Source organism: Sminthopsis crassicaudata, chromosome X (assembly GCF_048593235.1).
Source record: "Sminthopsis crassicaudata isolate SCR6 chromosome X, ASM4859323v1, whole genome shotgun sequence".
NCBI classification, from domain to species: domain Eukaryota; kingdom Metazoa; phylum Chordata; class Mammalia; order Dasyuromorphia; family Dasyuridae; genus Sminthopsis; species Sminthopsis crassicaudata.
In genome coordinates, this window is record NC_133623.1 from 24,693,819 (window position 1) to 24,710,321 (window position 16,503).

A 16,503-nucleotide genomic window follows, 5' to 3' on the forward strand; every position below is an offset into this window, starting at 1 on the left:
AAAAAGAGGATGTAGAAATACAACTGACCTTAATTAGATTAAACAAAAATGATCATAGAGCAAAAATACTATCCAAAAAGAGGAAAGAATTAAAAAATTTCTAATGCAGAAAAGAAATCATAGAAACAAATGGAGGAAAACATAAATCAAACTCTCATAAGTTTAAGTGGGAATGGATTCAATAATCCAATAAAATGAAAAAAAGCAATTGACTGGATAAGAAAGCAAAACCTCACAAGATGTTATTTATAAGAAATACATGTAAAGGAAAAGAGATATACAGAATAAAAATGAGAAGCTGGAGCAAAACTTATTCTTTATTCGACAAACCCAAAAGAACAGGTGTTGCAATCATGCTATAAAATAAAGCAGAAACTAAAAATTATAAAATAAACAAAGATAAACAAGAAATTATGCTCAAAGGAACCAGAGAAAACAAATGAATTTATATGTTCCATATATCATAGCACCTACATTCATAATTGAAAATTTAAATGAATTTTCAGTAAGAAGATACAGATTAGTATCCAAAATAAGAATCACTTAACTTTAAAAAATATTTTGAAGATTGCTTTTCAGTATAACTGGTTTCCTTTTTGATCCTATGTATTTTTATGAATTAAAAACTACTTTTTCCTGAGGTGTTCAAAGGATAAACTAGACTGCCATGAGTCCATGATACAAAACAGTTAACTACTTTTTACATAGTAGTACAATAATAAAAGGAGATTAGAATGTCTTCAGTTTTGGACATATCTAACATAAAAATAATTAAAGGGAAATTTTAGGATTGAACAAATTGCTGGAGAAATTTGGAAATAAGCTCAAAAGCTAAAAATACTCATGGTATCTTTTGACAGGTACAGCTAAAAAACATATTTTCTAAGTACCATTTTTACCAAAATTGACAAAGCATTAAAGAACTGAGATATTACAAATAAATATAAAAAGGCAGAAATAGTAAACACCTTGTTTACAGAACATAATGCAACAAAAATAATCATCAGTTCAGGGAATACAAACATAATACAGACCTAAACAGATTCATAATAATGAAATCCTAAATGAGGAATCATTCAAAAACCAGAGAAACAATAATTACATGAAAAACAGTAATAATGAAACATCATTTCAAAATTTCTAGAATGCTACTAAAGCATTTCTCAAGGGAAAATATATCCCAACTATGTTATGAAATGATATATGTACATAAAACAAAACAAAACAGAAAAAATTGAATATATATCTTTTTAAGAATTAGGAATGTAACAAATAAAACAAAAATAAATAGAAGAGACTGAAAATTAGAGGATAAAGCAGAAACTAAAAACAATGAAAAATTGGTTCTCTGAAAAAATTAACTAAATTATAAAAATCTTTAGCCAACCTGATTAAAAAGAGGGCATATCATCAGATCAACAAAAAAACAAAGTGAAATCACAACTAACCTAGAAAAAAATGATAAAGAATTATCATCTATGCTAAGAAAATTGAAATCACAAAAGAAATAATTATCCAAAAAAAGGATAAAATACTCGAACAGAATAACAAAAGATTTAGAAAAGAATATAGAACTAGCTATTAAAAAAGAAAAAAAAATTGCCAAAGAAAAAATTCCTGGTCCTAGTGGGTTTGTAGACATCTATCAAAAATTTAAAGAATAAATTAAAAGGAAGATGTGGAGTAAGACCGGAAACACTGGGTCCTTCCACAAAACAGACAAAATATTGTCTCGTAATAAACTTTGAATGGCAGATATAAAAGTTGGGATAAAATAAATGTCTTGCTAGGACAATTTGGAAGGACCTTAGAAAAAGACCCAAACTCCTGGGGCAAAGGTTTGACCTGATTGAACTGCATATATCTACAGGCAGACTATGTTGAATCAACAAACAACAAGCACTGAGGGCAGCTCTAGCTTTACCTCATGATCAGTGGTGAGATTCAGACATGTGAACAGGGAAAAACTGAAAGACCCTTTATTGTCGTGAGATGCTCAGCCCAGGTATGCTAACTAGATGGGGTTACAAGCATGGCTCAAGTGGAGAAGAGTGCCTGAGGTTGAGTCCCAAGACAGAGTTCAGAAAATTACAATAGCAAAAACCTGAAGCCTAAGGTGCTATCCACCATACCTTGGGACTAGAACCTGACTATAACAAAAAAGCCACTAAAAATAATAACAATAATTAAGTAAAGGAGAAAGAACCTGACCATGGATAATTACTTTGGGGACAGAGAAAATCTGGGTTTATTCTTCAAAGAAGACAGTTTAATTAAAAAAAAAAAAAAACAAACTATTCCTACTTTAAAGAAAAATGTCAAAGCCACAGACCCAAAAAAGAGTTCTAGGAAGAGCTTAAAAGGTAATTTAAAATCAAATAAGGGAAATTCAGGAAAAATTAAGGAAAAAAATAAGAGCAATCCAAAAAAAATAAGAAAATTATGAAAATAGAATTAATTAATTGGAAAAGGAGATCCAAAAACAATTTAAATATTGTTGAACTATGGTCAGAATAACATAGCATCTTAGTAGCTTCTCCATTAAAATACCAAAGCACTTGCTTGCAACATGTTTGGAAGAGCAAAGGAGCTTAGTTTGCAACCCAGAATAACTTACCCAGCAAAGTTGAGTATAATCCTGAATTAAAAAAAAAATGAACATTTAATAAATTTAAAGACTTTCAAGGATATGTGACAAAAATGCCAGAATTCAATGGAAAATTTGATATATAACTATCCAAGAGAAACATTGTAAACATTAAAGACCAATTATAAGGGACTCAATAAGGTCAAATTGTACTTTTTATGTGGAAAAATGTTATCTGTATTCTTAAGAAAGTTATAATTACTTGGGTATTTTGAAAGAGAAACCAATAGAAGGCTTATGATTGCATTAAGTATGATGGGACAACTCAAAAAAATATCCCTGGGTAGGGAAATGTAAAATGGAGAAATTATCTCAAGCATATTAGGCATGAGTGGGAGAATTGTTACAGTGGAAACAGGTTGGATTGGGGGACTGGTGGTGCTGGAACTTTATTCTCAACAGAACTAAGTGAAAGAGTATATGATATACATTTAGAAGTATATTCTAAATATAAAGAAATAGGAGTGGGAGAGGACAATATAAGGGAGGGACTTTTAGAAGGGTGTATAAATCAAGAGGGATTCTTGGAGGAGTGGGTAGATTAACTAATAGGAGGGTAAGGAGAGAAGTAAAGAATCTCTCTTTAAAATGATACAGATTAGGGAGGTAGTGGTTAGATGTAAATCAGACTTACAAGGAGGAATAGGCTAAAAAGAAAGTGAGAATAATAATAGTAGGAGAAAAAATAGTTCATTTCCCTCCATACTATTTGAATTTGAATAGGATGAATTTACCCAAAAAATGGAAATAGATAACAAAATGGATTAAATATCAAAATCTGACAATATGTTGTTTACAAGAAACAATTAAGAATGAAAGATACACATAAAATTAAAATAAATGGCTGGAACAGGACTTATGCTTCAACTAAGGTTAAAAAAAATAAGGGTAGCAATTATTATCTCAGACAAAGTTAAAGCTAAAATAGATTTAATTTTAAAAGATAAACAGGGAAACTCTATTATGATTAAAAAGTACCAAAGAAAATGAGGCAACATCAATACTAAACCTATGTGAACCAAGTGCTGTAGTATCTAAATTTTTAAAGGAAAAGTTAAATGGATTACAGATGAAAATTGGTAGCATTACTATAACAACGGTATACTTTAACCTTCTCATCTCAGATAAAAGATAGATAAATCTAACCCCCCAAAAAAATAATAAGAAAGAAGTTAAGGAAGTTAAAAGAATCTTAGATAAGCTAGATAAAAAAGATATCTGGAGAGAATTTAAGGGGAATTGAAAGGAATATATCTTATCTGTGGCTGATGGTACCTTTAAAAAATTTACCATATATTAGAGCATAAAAACTTTATATTGTTAAGTGTAAAAAAGCAAAAATATCAGATGAATCCTTTTCAGATGACAATGCAGTAAGAATTATATTCAATAAGGGACCATGGAAACACACATTAAAAATTAATTGGAGACTAAAGAACCTTATCTTAAAGAATGAATGACTTAATGAATGAATTGTAGAAACAATCAGTAATTTCACGAAAGAGAATGACAATAAGACATATTAAAACTTTTTTTAGTTGCAGGAAAAGCAGAAATCAGAGGAAAACTTTTATCTCTAAATGCTTATGTCAATAAAATAAAGAGCAGACCAATAAATTGGGTAGATGTTTTTAAAAACTAGAGAAAGAACAAATAAACACCAAATTAGAAATTTTAAAAATTAAAGGTGAGATTGATAAAACTGAGTGTAAGAAAACCATTAGAGCAATTTGGAACTATGTCCAAAGGGCTATCAGATAACTGCATACACTTTGGGTCTATATCACAAAGAGACTGGCTTTTCTCAAGAATGTGGTGATTCAAGGCAATTCCAATAGATTTGGGATAGAAAATGCCGATCACACCCAGAAAGAGAACTATGAAGACTACAAGTGGCTTGAAGCATGGTATTTTCACCTTTTTGTTTGTGGGTTGGATTTTTTTCCCTTTTGGTCTTATTTTTCTTATTTTCTTATACAACATGACAAGTATGGAAATATGTTGAAAAGGATATAATATATTTAACCAAAATCAGACTGTTTGTTGTCTTAGGTAGTAGGGAAGTGAGGGAAGGAGGGAGAAAAATTTGGAACACAAAATCATACAAAAATGAATGTTGAAAACTACCTTTACATAATAAAATAAAATACTATTAAGAAGGGAAAAAAAAGAAAACCATTAAATTAACAAACAAAACTAGGAGCTGGTTTTATTGGGAAAAAAACAAAATAGGTAAACCATTGGTTAATATGATTTTTTAAAAGAAAGAAAACTAAATCATTAGTACTAAAAATGAAAAGAGTAAATATAATGAAAATAAAATCAAAGCAATTATATGGAGTTCTTTTATCCAACTATATGCCAATAAATGTAAGAATTTAAGTGAAATGGAAGAATATTTACAAAAATACAAACTATCTAGATTAACAGAAGAGAAGTAGAATATATAATTAAACCTATTTTAGAAAAAGAAATTGAACAGACTATAAATGAGTTTCCTGGAAAAAAAGGCATCAGGACCAGATGGAGTTACAAGTAAATTCTACCAAACTTTTAAAGATCAACTAATTATAATAATAAATTATTTGAATTAACAGGCAAAAGAGTCCTATCAAACTTCCTTCTTGAACAAATATGGTACTGATAGCTAAACCAGGAAGAGCAAAACCAGTAAAATAAAAGTATAGACCAATTTCATTAATGAATATGAATGCAAAAATCCTTTAAAAATTGCTAGCTAGGAGACTACAACAATATATTGCAAAGATTATACATTGTGATTAAGTGGGATTTATATCAGGAAAGCAAGGATAGTTTAAAATATGGAAAACTACAAACGTAATTGATTACATCAATAACAAAAGTAATAAAAATCATATGGTTACATCCAATAGATGCAGAAAAACTTGCATAAATGGATCTTTTCTTAAAATGATAAGAAACATGTACCTAAAATACATTTTTACAGCATTTGTAATGGAGATAAACTAGAAGTTATCTAGATAAACTAGAAATTATAGGGAAAGCAACAATGTTGAAAGAATGTGAAAAAATTGCAACACCAATTCACTGTTGGTGGAAATATGAATTGATCCAACCCTTTTGGAGAGCAATCTGGAATTATGGCTCAATGGGTTATAAAACTTTGACCCAACAATACTGCTATTAGTTCTATTTCCCAAAGTGATTAGGTAAAAAGTTATAAAATATTTATAACAGCTCCCTTTGTGGTAGCAAAGAACTAGAAAGTGAGGAGTAGCATCTCCATTTGGAGAATGGCTAAATAAGCTGTGGTCTATGATTATGATGGAATACTGCTTGTTATAAGAAAGGATGAACTTACTGATTTTAGGAGAACATAGAAGGACTTGCATGAAATAATGGAGAGTGAAATGAGCACAGCCAAGGGAATGTTTAACATCAATACTGTTCTAAGAACAACTTTGAACTAAGTCATTTTTGAGTATTATACTCATATCAACTACATAGGACCTATAGAGGAAGATGCTATCTATATTCAGAAAAAGAAATGATAAACAGAAGAATATATTGCATGTTCTTACACACACCCACATACACATATTTGTGTCTAATGGTAACCTCTTATGATGGGGTGAGGAGGGAGGGGAAAAAAAACAACACAGCACAGAACAAAAGAAAACTTAGGAAGCACAGAAAAGCAAGGTAGTTTTGAAAACTATGTATAGTATTTATTATATAGTTTTTCAAAAAACTGAAATGTGAAATGGAAATTCAGCTTTATATTAAATCCTCTTTTTATATTGTGCTGTATACATGGAAATGTTTTTGCTCTTTTGTATTTAAGCTCAAAATTAATTTTTAAAAAGATCTTTTTAAAAAATTAATTTTATTTTGAACTTAAGAAACAAAGCAAGCATTTCTATAACAAAGTAGAATAGAAAAACAGAATATTACATTTGAAATTTTGGATCCATTATATACAATGTGCTATTCTTTTCAAATATACAAAAAAAGTCATCATGTAACTTTCTTTTTCCCCTCCCTCCAGTCAAGATGACTGCCATTAGACAAATATGTATGTGTGTATACATACATACATATATCGATCCTTTCTCTGTATATAAGCAGCATTTTAATCATTAGATCTTTCTAATTAATCTGAGTATTTTTAACAATCAGAATGACTTGGTCACTCAAAGTTCTTAAACAATACTGAAAAAATATTTAGTAACAATACAATTTTTTTCTAAAAATTAAGAAACCACTCTACAAAACTCCTTTTATGAGACAAATATAGTTACAATATCTAAAGCAAAGGACAAAATTATTCCATCCTCCCTACATTATGTTGCTGTTTGGCTTACACGTGTCCTTCCTAACTATGCCCAAACGGCTATCAAACTGTGCATACCCTTTGATCCAGCAATATCCAGCTGTAGAAGTACAGGGGTCTGTATCCCAAAGAGATCTTAAAGGAGAGAAAGGGACCCCCATGTGCAAAAATGTTTGTGGCAGCCCTTTTTGTAGTGGCAAGGAACTGAAAACAGAGTGGATACCCACCAGCTGGAGAATAGCTGAATAAGTTATGGTATATGAATGTAATGGAATATTATTGTTCTATAAGAAATGATGAATAGATTTGTTCATCATGACAATGGTAAGTACCTAAACTGGGACCTGAATCCAGGTCTTCTGGCTTCAAATCTAGTGCTTGTTCTACTATAACACAACATTTCCCTAAGAATTCATAGGATTTTCAAAGTTAATATGTAAGTAAGTGCAAGGGATAATGTGGTAAAAAATTACCCATGCATATGTACTGTCAATAAAAAGTTATAATACAAAAATAGAAGTAAAGATAGCTTTCAATATTCATCCTTTGCAAAACCTTGTGTTCCAAATTTTTTTCCATCTCTTTCCCCCTCTCTCTTCCCCTAGACAGTAAGTAATGCAATATAGATTAAGCACGTTCAATTCTTCTACACCTATTTCTACATTTATCATTCTGCACAAGGAAAATCAGATCACAAGGGAAAAAATGAAAAAAAAAAAAAACCACAAGCAGTAACAAGAAAAAGGTGAAAATACTATGTTGTGATCCATATTCAGTCCCCACAGTTCTCCTCAGGATACAGATAACTCTTTCCATCATAAGCCTATTAGAATTTACCAAAATCATCTCATTGCTGAAAAGAGCCACGTTTGTCAGAGTTGGCCATTGTATAATCTTGGTGTTGCTGTGTACAATGTTCTCTTGGTTCTCCCTTCACTCAACATCAGTTCATGTGAGTCTCTCCAGGCCTCTCTGTAATCGTCTTGCTGATCATTTCTTATAGAACAATAATATTCCATTGCTTTCAAATACCATATTTATTTTTCCATCCCCAACTGATAGGCATCCACTCAGTTTCCAGTTCCTTGTCACTACAAAATGGCCTGCAACATTTTTGCACTTGACTCCACTAACTTTTAAAGACCTTTAAAATCTCATTGAACATTATTCTCTAATTCTATACTCAGTGATGCAAACAAAAACTGCCTTTTCTTTCTCACATATAACATTAGACCTCCAACCACCATTTGTGATTGCAATACACTTTCTCCTCATCTCTCTCTTCCTTCAACATGCAGTTTAATTACCATGTTGTACATAAAGGTTTTCCTAATCCTTCCAAATCCTACTGTAATCTTCCTCCTAAGCTATCTTATATTTAAGTATTTTATATTTATTCTCATTATATCTATTTTGTATATAAAGGGGAGGGATCACCCAGAATTCTCAAATGTATCAATCAAAAGCATTTCAATCATATGTGAAAGGAATCTACTTGGACTGGTTCAGCTTTTGGATAAAACCAAAATGCTAGTTTGAACTCATTGGGTTTTCTACTACCTAGTTTTGGTTCCTTTTAATGATCTTTTCCTTTTATTTTCCTAGTAATTTTAGATATTGTATTCTTTGTTCTGTTTGTGCCACTCTATACAAAAGCCTTCCCACATTCCTCTGTATTCTTCTTACTGCCCAAGTATGTTCTATCACATTCATATGCCAGGTTTTTCAGCCATTACAAATTTTGCATCCATTTTGTTTCCACTTCTTTGCTATCACAGATCATTGCTATGAAGATATTTTGACATATATTGCCTCTTTGTTTCTAACTTTGACTACTTCGGAGTATATGCCAAGTAGTGGTATTGCTGGATCAGAGTATGGCCAGAAAAGTTAGATCACTTTTATTTCATTATTGTATAAACATTTGGACCACTTTATAACTCTACCATCAGTATATTGTGTGTGTCTTTCTTCCAACACTGACTTCCCATTTTGTCATCTTTTCAATTTGCATGGTATGAGTTGAAACCTCAGAGTTGTTTTAACTTCTTTTATTATTCATGATTCATGATTTTCATATAGTTACTTGTAGTATGCCATTTTTCTTGAAAATTATTTGTTCATGACCTCTGAATACCTGCCTATTGGAAAATGTTAGATATTTATGATATTTCCCTGACTGTTTTGGTTATCAAATTGGCATTGATGATATTTGAAGAAAATGTTTTCCCACTCTGAAATTTCTCTTTTAACTCCTTTTTCATTGACTTTATTTGTCCAAAGGGTTTTTTTTTTTAATATAATGTAACCAAAACTATTAACCTTACCTCTTATGACCTCTATTACACACCATGGGCAGCTAGGTGGTACAATAGATATAATGCTAGCCCTGGAATTAGGAAGACTCTTTATGAATTCAAATCCAGTTTCCAAAGAAACAGAAATGAAAACAACTCTCCATTTCATATCATAGATTGAAAAGATAACCAAAAATGAGAAGCCTCAGACCCTTCCTAGCAGGGTAACCATAGATGACTCACTTCACCCTTTTTGCCTCAGTTTCTTCATCTGTCAAATGAACTGGAAAAGGACATGGCAAACGACTGAAAGATCTTTGTCAAGAAAGGCCCAAATGAATATTATTGTTCTGTAAGAAATGACCAACAAGAGGAATACAGAAAGGCTTGGAGAGACTTACATCAACTGATGCTGAGTGAAACGAGCAGAACTAGGAGATCATTATACACTTCAACAATGATACTGTATGAGGATGTATTCTGATGGAAGTGGATATCTTCAACATAGAGAAGAGCTAATCCAATTCCAATTGATCAATGATGGACAGAATCAGCTACACCCAGAAAAGGAACACTGGGAAATGAGTGTAAACTGTGAGCATTTTTTTTTTTGTTTTTCTTCCCAGATTTTTACCTTTCGAATACAATTCTTCCTTTGCAACAACAACAAAATTTGGTTCTGCACATATATATTGTACCTAGGATATACCATAAGATATTTAATATGTATGGGAATGCCTGCCATCTAGGGGAGGGGATGGAGGGAAAAAACTCGGAACAGAAGGGAGTACAAGGGATAATGTGGTAAAAAAAAATTACCTATGCATATGTACTGTCAAAAAATGTTATAATTATAAAATTAATAAAAAGAGAGAAATGGCAAAAAAGAAAGGCCCAAATGGGGTCATAAAGTCAGATACAACTGAAACAATAAGATAATAAATATTCTACTACCTTAGATTTTTAAAAGGTAAAAGAAGTTAGGAGCAAAAACAGATAGCTCAGGATGGATACAAAATAATGGTATGATCCTATAAAAATTAAAGTACTTTTTAGTAAAAGTACTCAAACAAAATAAGCTGAGGCTTATTTTAAGCCTTATTATATTTATGTTGTGTTATATTACATTAAGGTGGGGCAAAGTTGGTTAGCTATACTGAAGGCAAAAGGAAGATCAAAAGGAGGGGACCACAGCTTAGAGGGAAAGGGATTATGAAGAGAAGATAAAGCTGCTCAATTCCTTATTATGCCTCTGTTTTCACTACCAAGATGATCTTCAGCCTAAAGATGAAATAAAAAGTATAAAAAGGGAGTAAAAATCCAAGGTAAAGAGATGGTAAGAAAAAAATTGCCCTCAATGAGTTCCAAGTCACCAAACCTAACAAAACTACAACCCAGGATACTGACAGAATTAACGTTTATTCAATAAATCTTTGTTAGCTGATGAATTCCAAAAAGTGACTCTGTAGAAGTACAAATTTTATTATTACTGAGTTTACAAAAGGATCCTCAGTTAATTCCCAGAGTGGAAGCTTCCTCTACCATAACATTCTATATATAGTTTAATAAATAGATCCTGTCAAGTTTCCTAAAGCATACAGAAACTGTGATTTGCCCAGAATCATATGTTGGTAATTTTCAGTGGTAATATTTGAATCCAGATCTTCCTGACTCCAAATATATAAAAAATGATTAAATGAGATGGAAAAAAAGATATGAGTTAAAGAACTGTGAACTCATTGGCCTCAAAGAGCAAAAGTTTAGAGATTTTTAAGTATATTTAGAAAGAGAAGATACTGAATGTTCTCAAGGTCAAACTCCCTCAGAAAACAATTAGAAACATTCTTGGACATCTTGGTCTCCTCTAGAAGCAGCACTGTTTGTACTTTCTTGGATATGGAGAGGAAATAGAAGATTGAACAGATACCTTAGAACACTGCCTAGTGACATAGTAGTCTGGACTTTTTCTTGGATTACCTTATTCTAGCTCCCCTCCCCTATACCTCACCACTTCCATAAAAAGAAATGGACTTAAAATGAAGTAGGAAGTCTAGATTAGACAAAAGAAAGGAACTTCTTCACTGTCAGTGTGATAGTAGGCCAAGGCTAGGCAAGAAAAAAAGAAAAAGAAATTGTAGAATGCACTATTTCATGAAATCTTTAAAAGGAGAATTGCCAGTATTGGTTTTATTGTCTAACTATTCAACTATGAAGAAGCAAGAGACTAGATCAGAAAGGTTCTGAAGGTCCGTACCAGCCCTCAGACTATACAATTCTAAAATAATACTTGTTTAAATAAAGTAGGCTTCACAACTTCTGCAGATTATGAACCGATCCTTTTTTTTTTTTAAATTACTTTTCTGAGTTGCATTAAGTTATATAATAAGCTAGGGAACTCAAGCAAATGGGTTTATTGTCAATGTTCATTTGTAATCTAAGTCTGTTACAATATTGGTAATATTTCGGATCGCTTATTCTTAAATCAGGAGTGCTTTCTCTCTCCCTCCCTCCCCCCTTCCACATAGCTCTGAACCTTTTTGTGTTCTAATCATGTGCTCTGATTCCTTCAGGTAATTCTTACATTCTTTTGGGCCAAAAAATCCCCAGATAAATCTAGGAAAAATCTAGGTACCTCCTAAATGTGATTTATCTGCTTTACTAACCTATACTTTCTTCTCAGGTTACCAGGTTCACATGTCTCTCAGATTTTTCTTATCTCTAATTAAGGGTATTGTTGTCTTCTGCAAAAGCACAAGTCCAATTGTTGCTGGTTTCTTTATTTTCTTTCCAGGGATTCTGGATCTAATTCCTTCTGAGTCTTAAGCATTTCAGTGTTTTTCCTTTTTTTTTTTTTTTTTTTGCACCCTAGCTCTAACTTTGCTATTCCCCCATTGTCTTCATTCTTTTAGTTCCTTTTCTGCTCTTTATGTATATGTTTTGGGTAAATGCTCACCACTGCTTTAGAAAAATTTTTGTTCTCCTATTGACACCCTTCATCTCTGTTGTTTATAATAACAACTGGTCCCTCTGATCTCAATTCTGAATCTTTGAACATCTGATCTCTAGACTCTCTGGGTCTTGAATTCCCCCCCCCCCACTATTACTCCTTCTCACTCTGAAATATTAGTATTTCTGGTTCCCTCGATATATGAAGCACCCCCCTTTTTGTCTAAAAAGCAGCACTGTTTTATTAAATGTATTTTTCAATTCTTTGATATTCTCATTACTTAATAGTTGTTAGCTTTATACTATGGTCCTTATTTGTGTGCTTGCCAATTTTTCCCCCCATCATTCTTTAAAAGCAGTTCACACACAAAGATGCACAAAATGTGAATTATGAAGAATATATAGTTATACAATCTAGCATTTTCCTGAGAATTTCCTTTTTAACTGCTATCACCATTATCCATTATGCCTGTGATGCAGTATATTACAATGCTAATCAGAGAAATATAATGTACTAAAGAAAATACAAGATGTCAGAAAACCTAAACAACTATCTCACCAGCAATAATTTATTAAAATTCAAAAGGTACAGGATAGAAAAATATGCCTGCTTTGTACAAATAATAAATAAATCCAAAAGTTAAAAGCATAATAACTTAAATGAGCATCATTGCAATGCATTGGGGGGAATGCTAAAAAGATTGTTCAAAAATTTGCCCTGTTTTCATCAGTAAGTAAATCATATTAAAGATTTCCTTATTTTTTTATAGGTGCTAAATGTGATTTTATCTTATGTACTTTTTAACTTTAGTTCATTGGTGATGGAAAGGATAAGATTTTAAATAGGCATTACTATGCATTTTGCTTATTCAAAGGGTAACCACCACATTATGCATAAATAAATTTATTAGAGATGCATGAAATCTGCAAGGAAGTTAGAAAATATTTAATAACCTTTAAATACTTAATAAGTCTTCCTATAAATCAAAAGGAAAATTATGAATTAATAGGAATACACATAAGTAAAATATAATATAGTATATCATGTCATATATATGAAGATGGATCTTGCTAGTGTCAAAACTGAATGGGGATACAGAAATACCAATATGCTGGTATACATAATCAAGGCTGAATTGTCACTGTAAGGGATATTTTAAAATTCACAACATGGTTTAGGGCTGTTATTATGATTAGTACCTCCTGAGAAACGCTTGATTGCTGCCAATTTTTACCAAATTATTACATGTGCTAAGATGCAAATTGACTTCATGACCTTTTGTAAGAATTATCTTTCTTATCTTCACTAAGATTGGCAAATTGTTGTTTTTGATCCACTTAAAACTTGTACCTTTGGTAGGTAGAAGAAGTAACCATGAAAAGTGTTTTTGTTTTTTTTATTAAAGCATGAAGTTATAAACTACATAGCTTGTATCCTACCTTTTCTTTAGAAGGTGCCACTACATAGACAAAAGAGTTTCAGTGCATTACAAGTAAAATGCACAGTGCTAAAAATATTCTTTATATAGCATTTAATCTTAAGGTGTAAGCAACAGCTCTTGGACAATTTGAAGGATACATTTTACTGTTTTCCTGTTAAATTATCCTTTTACTTAAGCTTTAAAATGGAACTTTTTGAAAAAAGATTCAGAACAAACTTGTTAATAAATGTATGAGGAAAAACATTATCCTTTAATAGCTGACAGTTTCAGTAGTTTTTAATTGTCACAAGTATTCTTTAACTGTCAGAGCAATTTTCTTGCAGTTGTAAACTATGAGGCTGACATCTATGACAATTTATTTTTATGTATTATGGAAACTGCTAAATGGCACATGCAACAGTTAGGTAGAAGGATGTATTAAATGTTTGGTAAAATATTTTCCCCAATTGCAGTAGAGTAGTAAACACATCAGTACAACCAGACACATCTATATGTCTTGTATTCTAGGAATTTTGTAAAAATTCTATTTTAGGAGTGCTAAATATTTTGTAGAACCCATATTAACCTTACATTTTCTTTCTCTGCATCATATTTTCAAAGATGAACACTGACATTTCAAGAACTTCTGAATATTATCAATTTACCTGTTTATAAACCAATAAAAACAGTACAAGGCAAATGAGCCCATTCCCTCTATAAAATGAGTATTGTTGGATTAACTTATTGCTATTAATATCTACTCCCTGAGCATTTATTAAAAGGCAGTGTTATATAGTGAAAACAGCAATAAATTTGAAATCAGGAGACTTGGATTCAAACATAAAAGTGACATTTTTAGCTGTGTGAGGCCAGGCATGGACACTAGTGATAAATGGCTTAAGTTTCTTGAAGTCAAAGCCAGTCTTCTTTCTACTATATCATATTACTTTCCAGTATTAAATACATAGTACACACTCAAGTACATCTGTGATCTTATCAATGTAGGTACTCCCTCTAAAACTTGCAGATTGCTACCTATTCACACTCTCTTACCCTGTAAGAATTTTTTTTCCTATCCTTCTGTAAATTTTTCACAAGAATTCCATCCACTGTGCTAGGAGACCAATTTCTTCACATTATATGGAATTGGAGTTTAAAAGATAGGTTTTAGTTACAGAGAAAAGTATAATTACCTAATTCAGCCTAGCCACCTCTCTTTTTCCTTTTTCATCCTGGGTCCAGTTAATTATTGATCTATAATGTCTGCCCAAGGACTAAGTAGTAATGGAAAAGTTCTGTATCATAGATACTCCTCATCTACTCGATTTTTCTTGTGTATAAGGATAGCAAAATCAAATATTTAAAATTAGTATTAATCTCATTTAGTAAACTCTAGAGTATTTACTCTAAAGCATTTACTGGCTTGATCCAGTATGTACAGTGTCATCTGTGAATAGGAGAATCTGGAGGAACTCATCATCTTCAGGGAATCCCTCCTTTAATTGTACTTCAAAAGGTACCTTGTACTACACCTCCAATATAACATAGGTAAACACCTTTGACAAAAAAAGTTTCCCTTTTTACGCATTGCTTCACGTTAATAAGTGATCGGTGAACAAAAATATCTCTGTTGTAACATCTCTCAAGGAACTTTATATAATTCTGATACATATGGCAGATATTTTCTTGAAGGAGAATCTTTAGAGCAGCATTTTGCTCTACCAAATAAAATGCTTTTAAATCATTTTAAAGGAAAAACAAACACAATTAGTGCTTTGTGGTCTTTGCAATCTTTCAACCAAGGGGTTTACTATAAAGATATGGTTGACTGTAAAGTATCATTTATAAAAAATATGCATTTGTGGATTTCTAACAAGATGGCAAAATAATAAAGAAATCAAGAGTATGTATATAAGCCTAGCTACCACTATTGCTACCTCAAAACCATAAGAAATGTGTGAAAGTAATAAAATGATAAGTGGAGAAACATTTCCTCCGGAAAATAATTGCTAAAGAAAAAGAGATACCAACAGAAAACTATGCTATTAGCCTACTATACCTAAGCCAGAGCTCAATGTTCCCACTCACCTCACACAACAGTATCAGTTTTCTTCCAGCGATGTTTCACTTTGGTCAGCTGAAGTGCACAACACAACAAAGCAAGGCCACTACATTCACTTCGTCTTGAATATCAAGAAGGAAAAAAAAAAATAGTAGTGGGCGGGGACAAGTTTCAGTAGTGGGAGGGCCTGATACAAATCTCTGGAACATAAAGGTTTTGGCAAGAAGACCAAATGAAAAAATTGTTAGTAAAGCTCAACCCTCATTGAGGTTTATAAACCTGCAGTGTGAATGGGGAAAAAAAAAAAAAAAAAAAAACAGAAAAAAAAAATCTGCAAAATCTAGAGAAAGTACACAATGAAAAATAAATAAAACAGAAAAGGCTAACAACTTGAAAATGAAAAGGAAGGCAAAAAATTCTCTAGGATAAAACTAACAATGTAATAACGCCAAGAAACAGCAGAATGCATCACAAGAAGATAAAAAATATGGTATAAAAATGGTCATTCAGGGAAAAATCAAATATATCTAAGAAGAAACCTAAAACATGATCAAAATAATAAATAATTTAGAACTTATCATCAAAAGTCTCTAAAACAGTAGAGGCTCTGAAAAAGAAAAAGGAAATAGCAGACTTGGAATTCAAAAATACTAAGGTGAAAAAGAATCCAGTGATAGCAATACTAGAAGAATACAAGTATCACAAAAAGTTGTCTAATCTTGGGGGAGGGGGAAATGTGAGTTTTAAGATTTGAAATTTCTGATCAAAGTAGTAAACAATCATAACTTCAGAAGACTTGGTAATGAGGCTTGCCT

At 31.6% G+C, this 16,503-nt stretch overlaps 1 protein-coding gene across 4 annotated transcripts in view; it reads right to left on the reverse strand.

Moving 5' to 3' along the window:
• The window catches only part of TENT5D (terminal nucleotidyltransferase 5D), a 75,087-nt gene that overhangs the window by 34,444 nt on the left and 24,140 nt on the right, over nt 1-16,503 (reverse strand). Inside the window, exon 1 of one of the 4 annotated variants that reach the window (XM_074277592.1) lies at nt 15,715-15,784. The exons of the other annotated variants lie outside the window; for them this stretch is intronic. The gene's annotated coding sequence lies outside the window, so the exon portion shown is untranslated. Of the gene's footprint in view, nt 1-15,714; nt 15,785-16,503 lie in introns of those variants that run through there. 4 annotated transcript variants of the gene reach the window in all.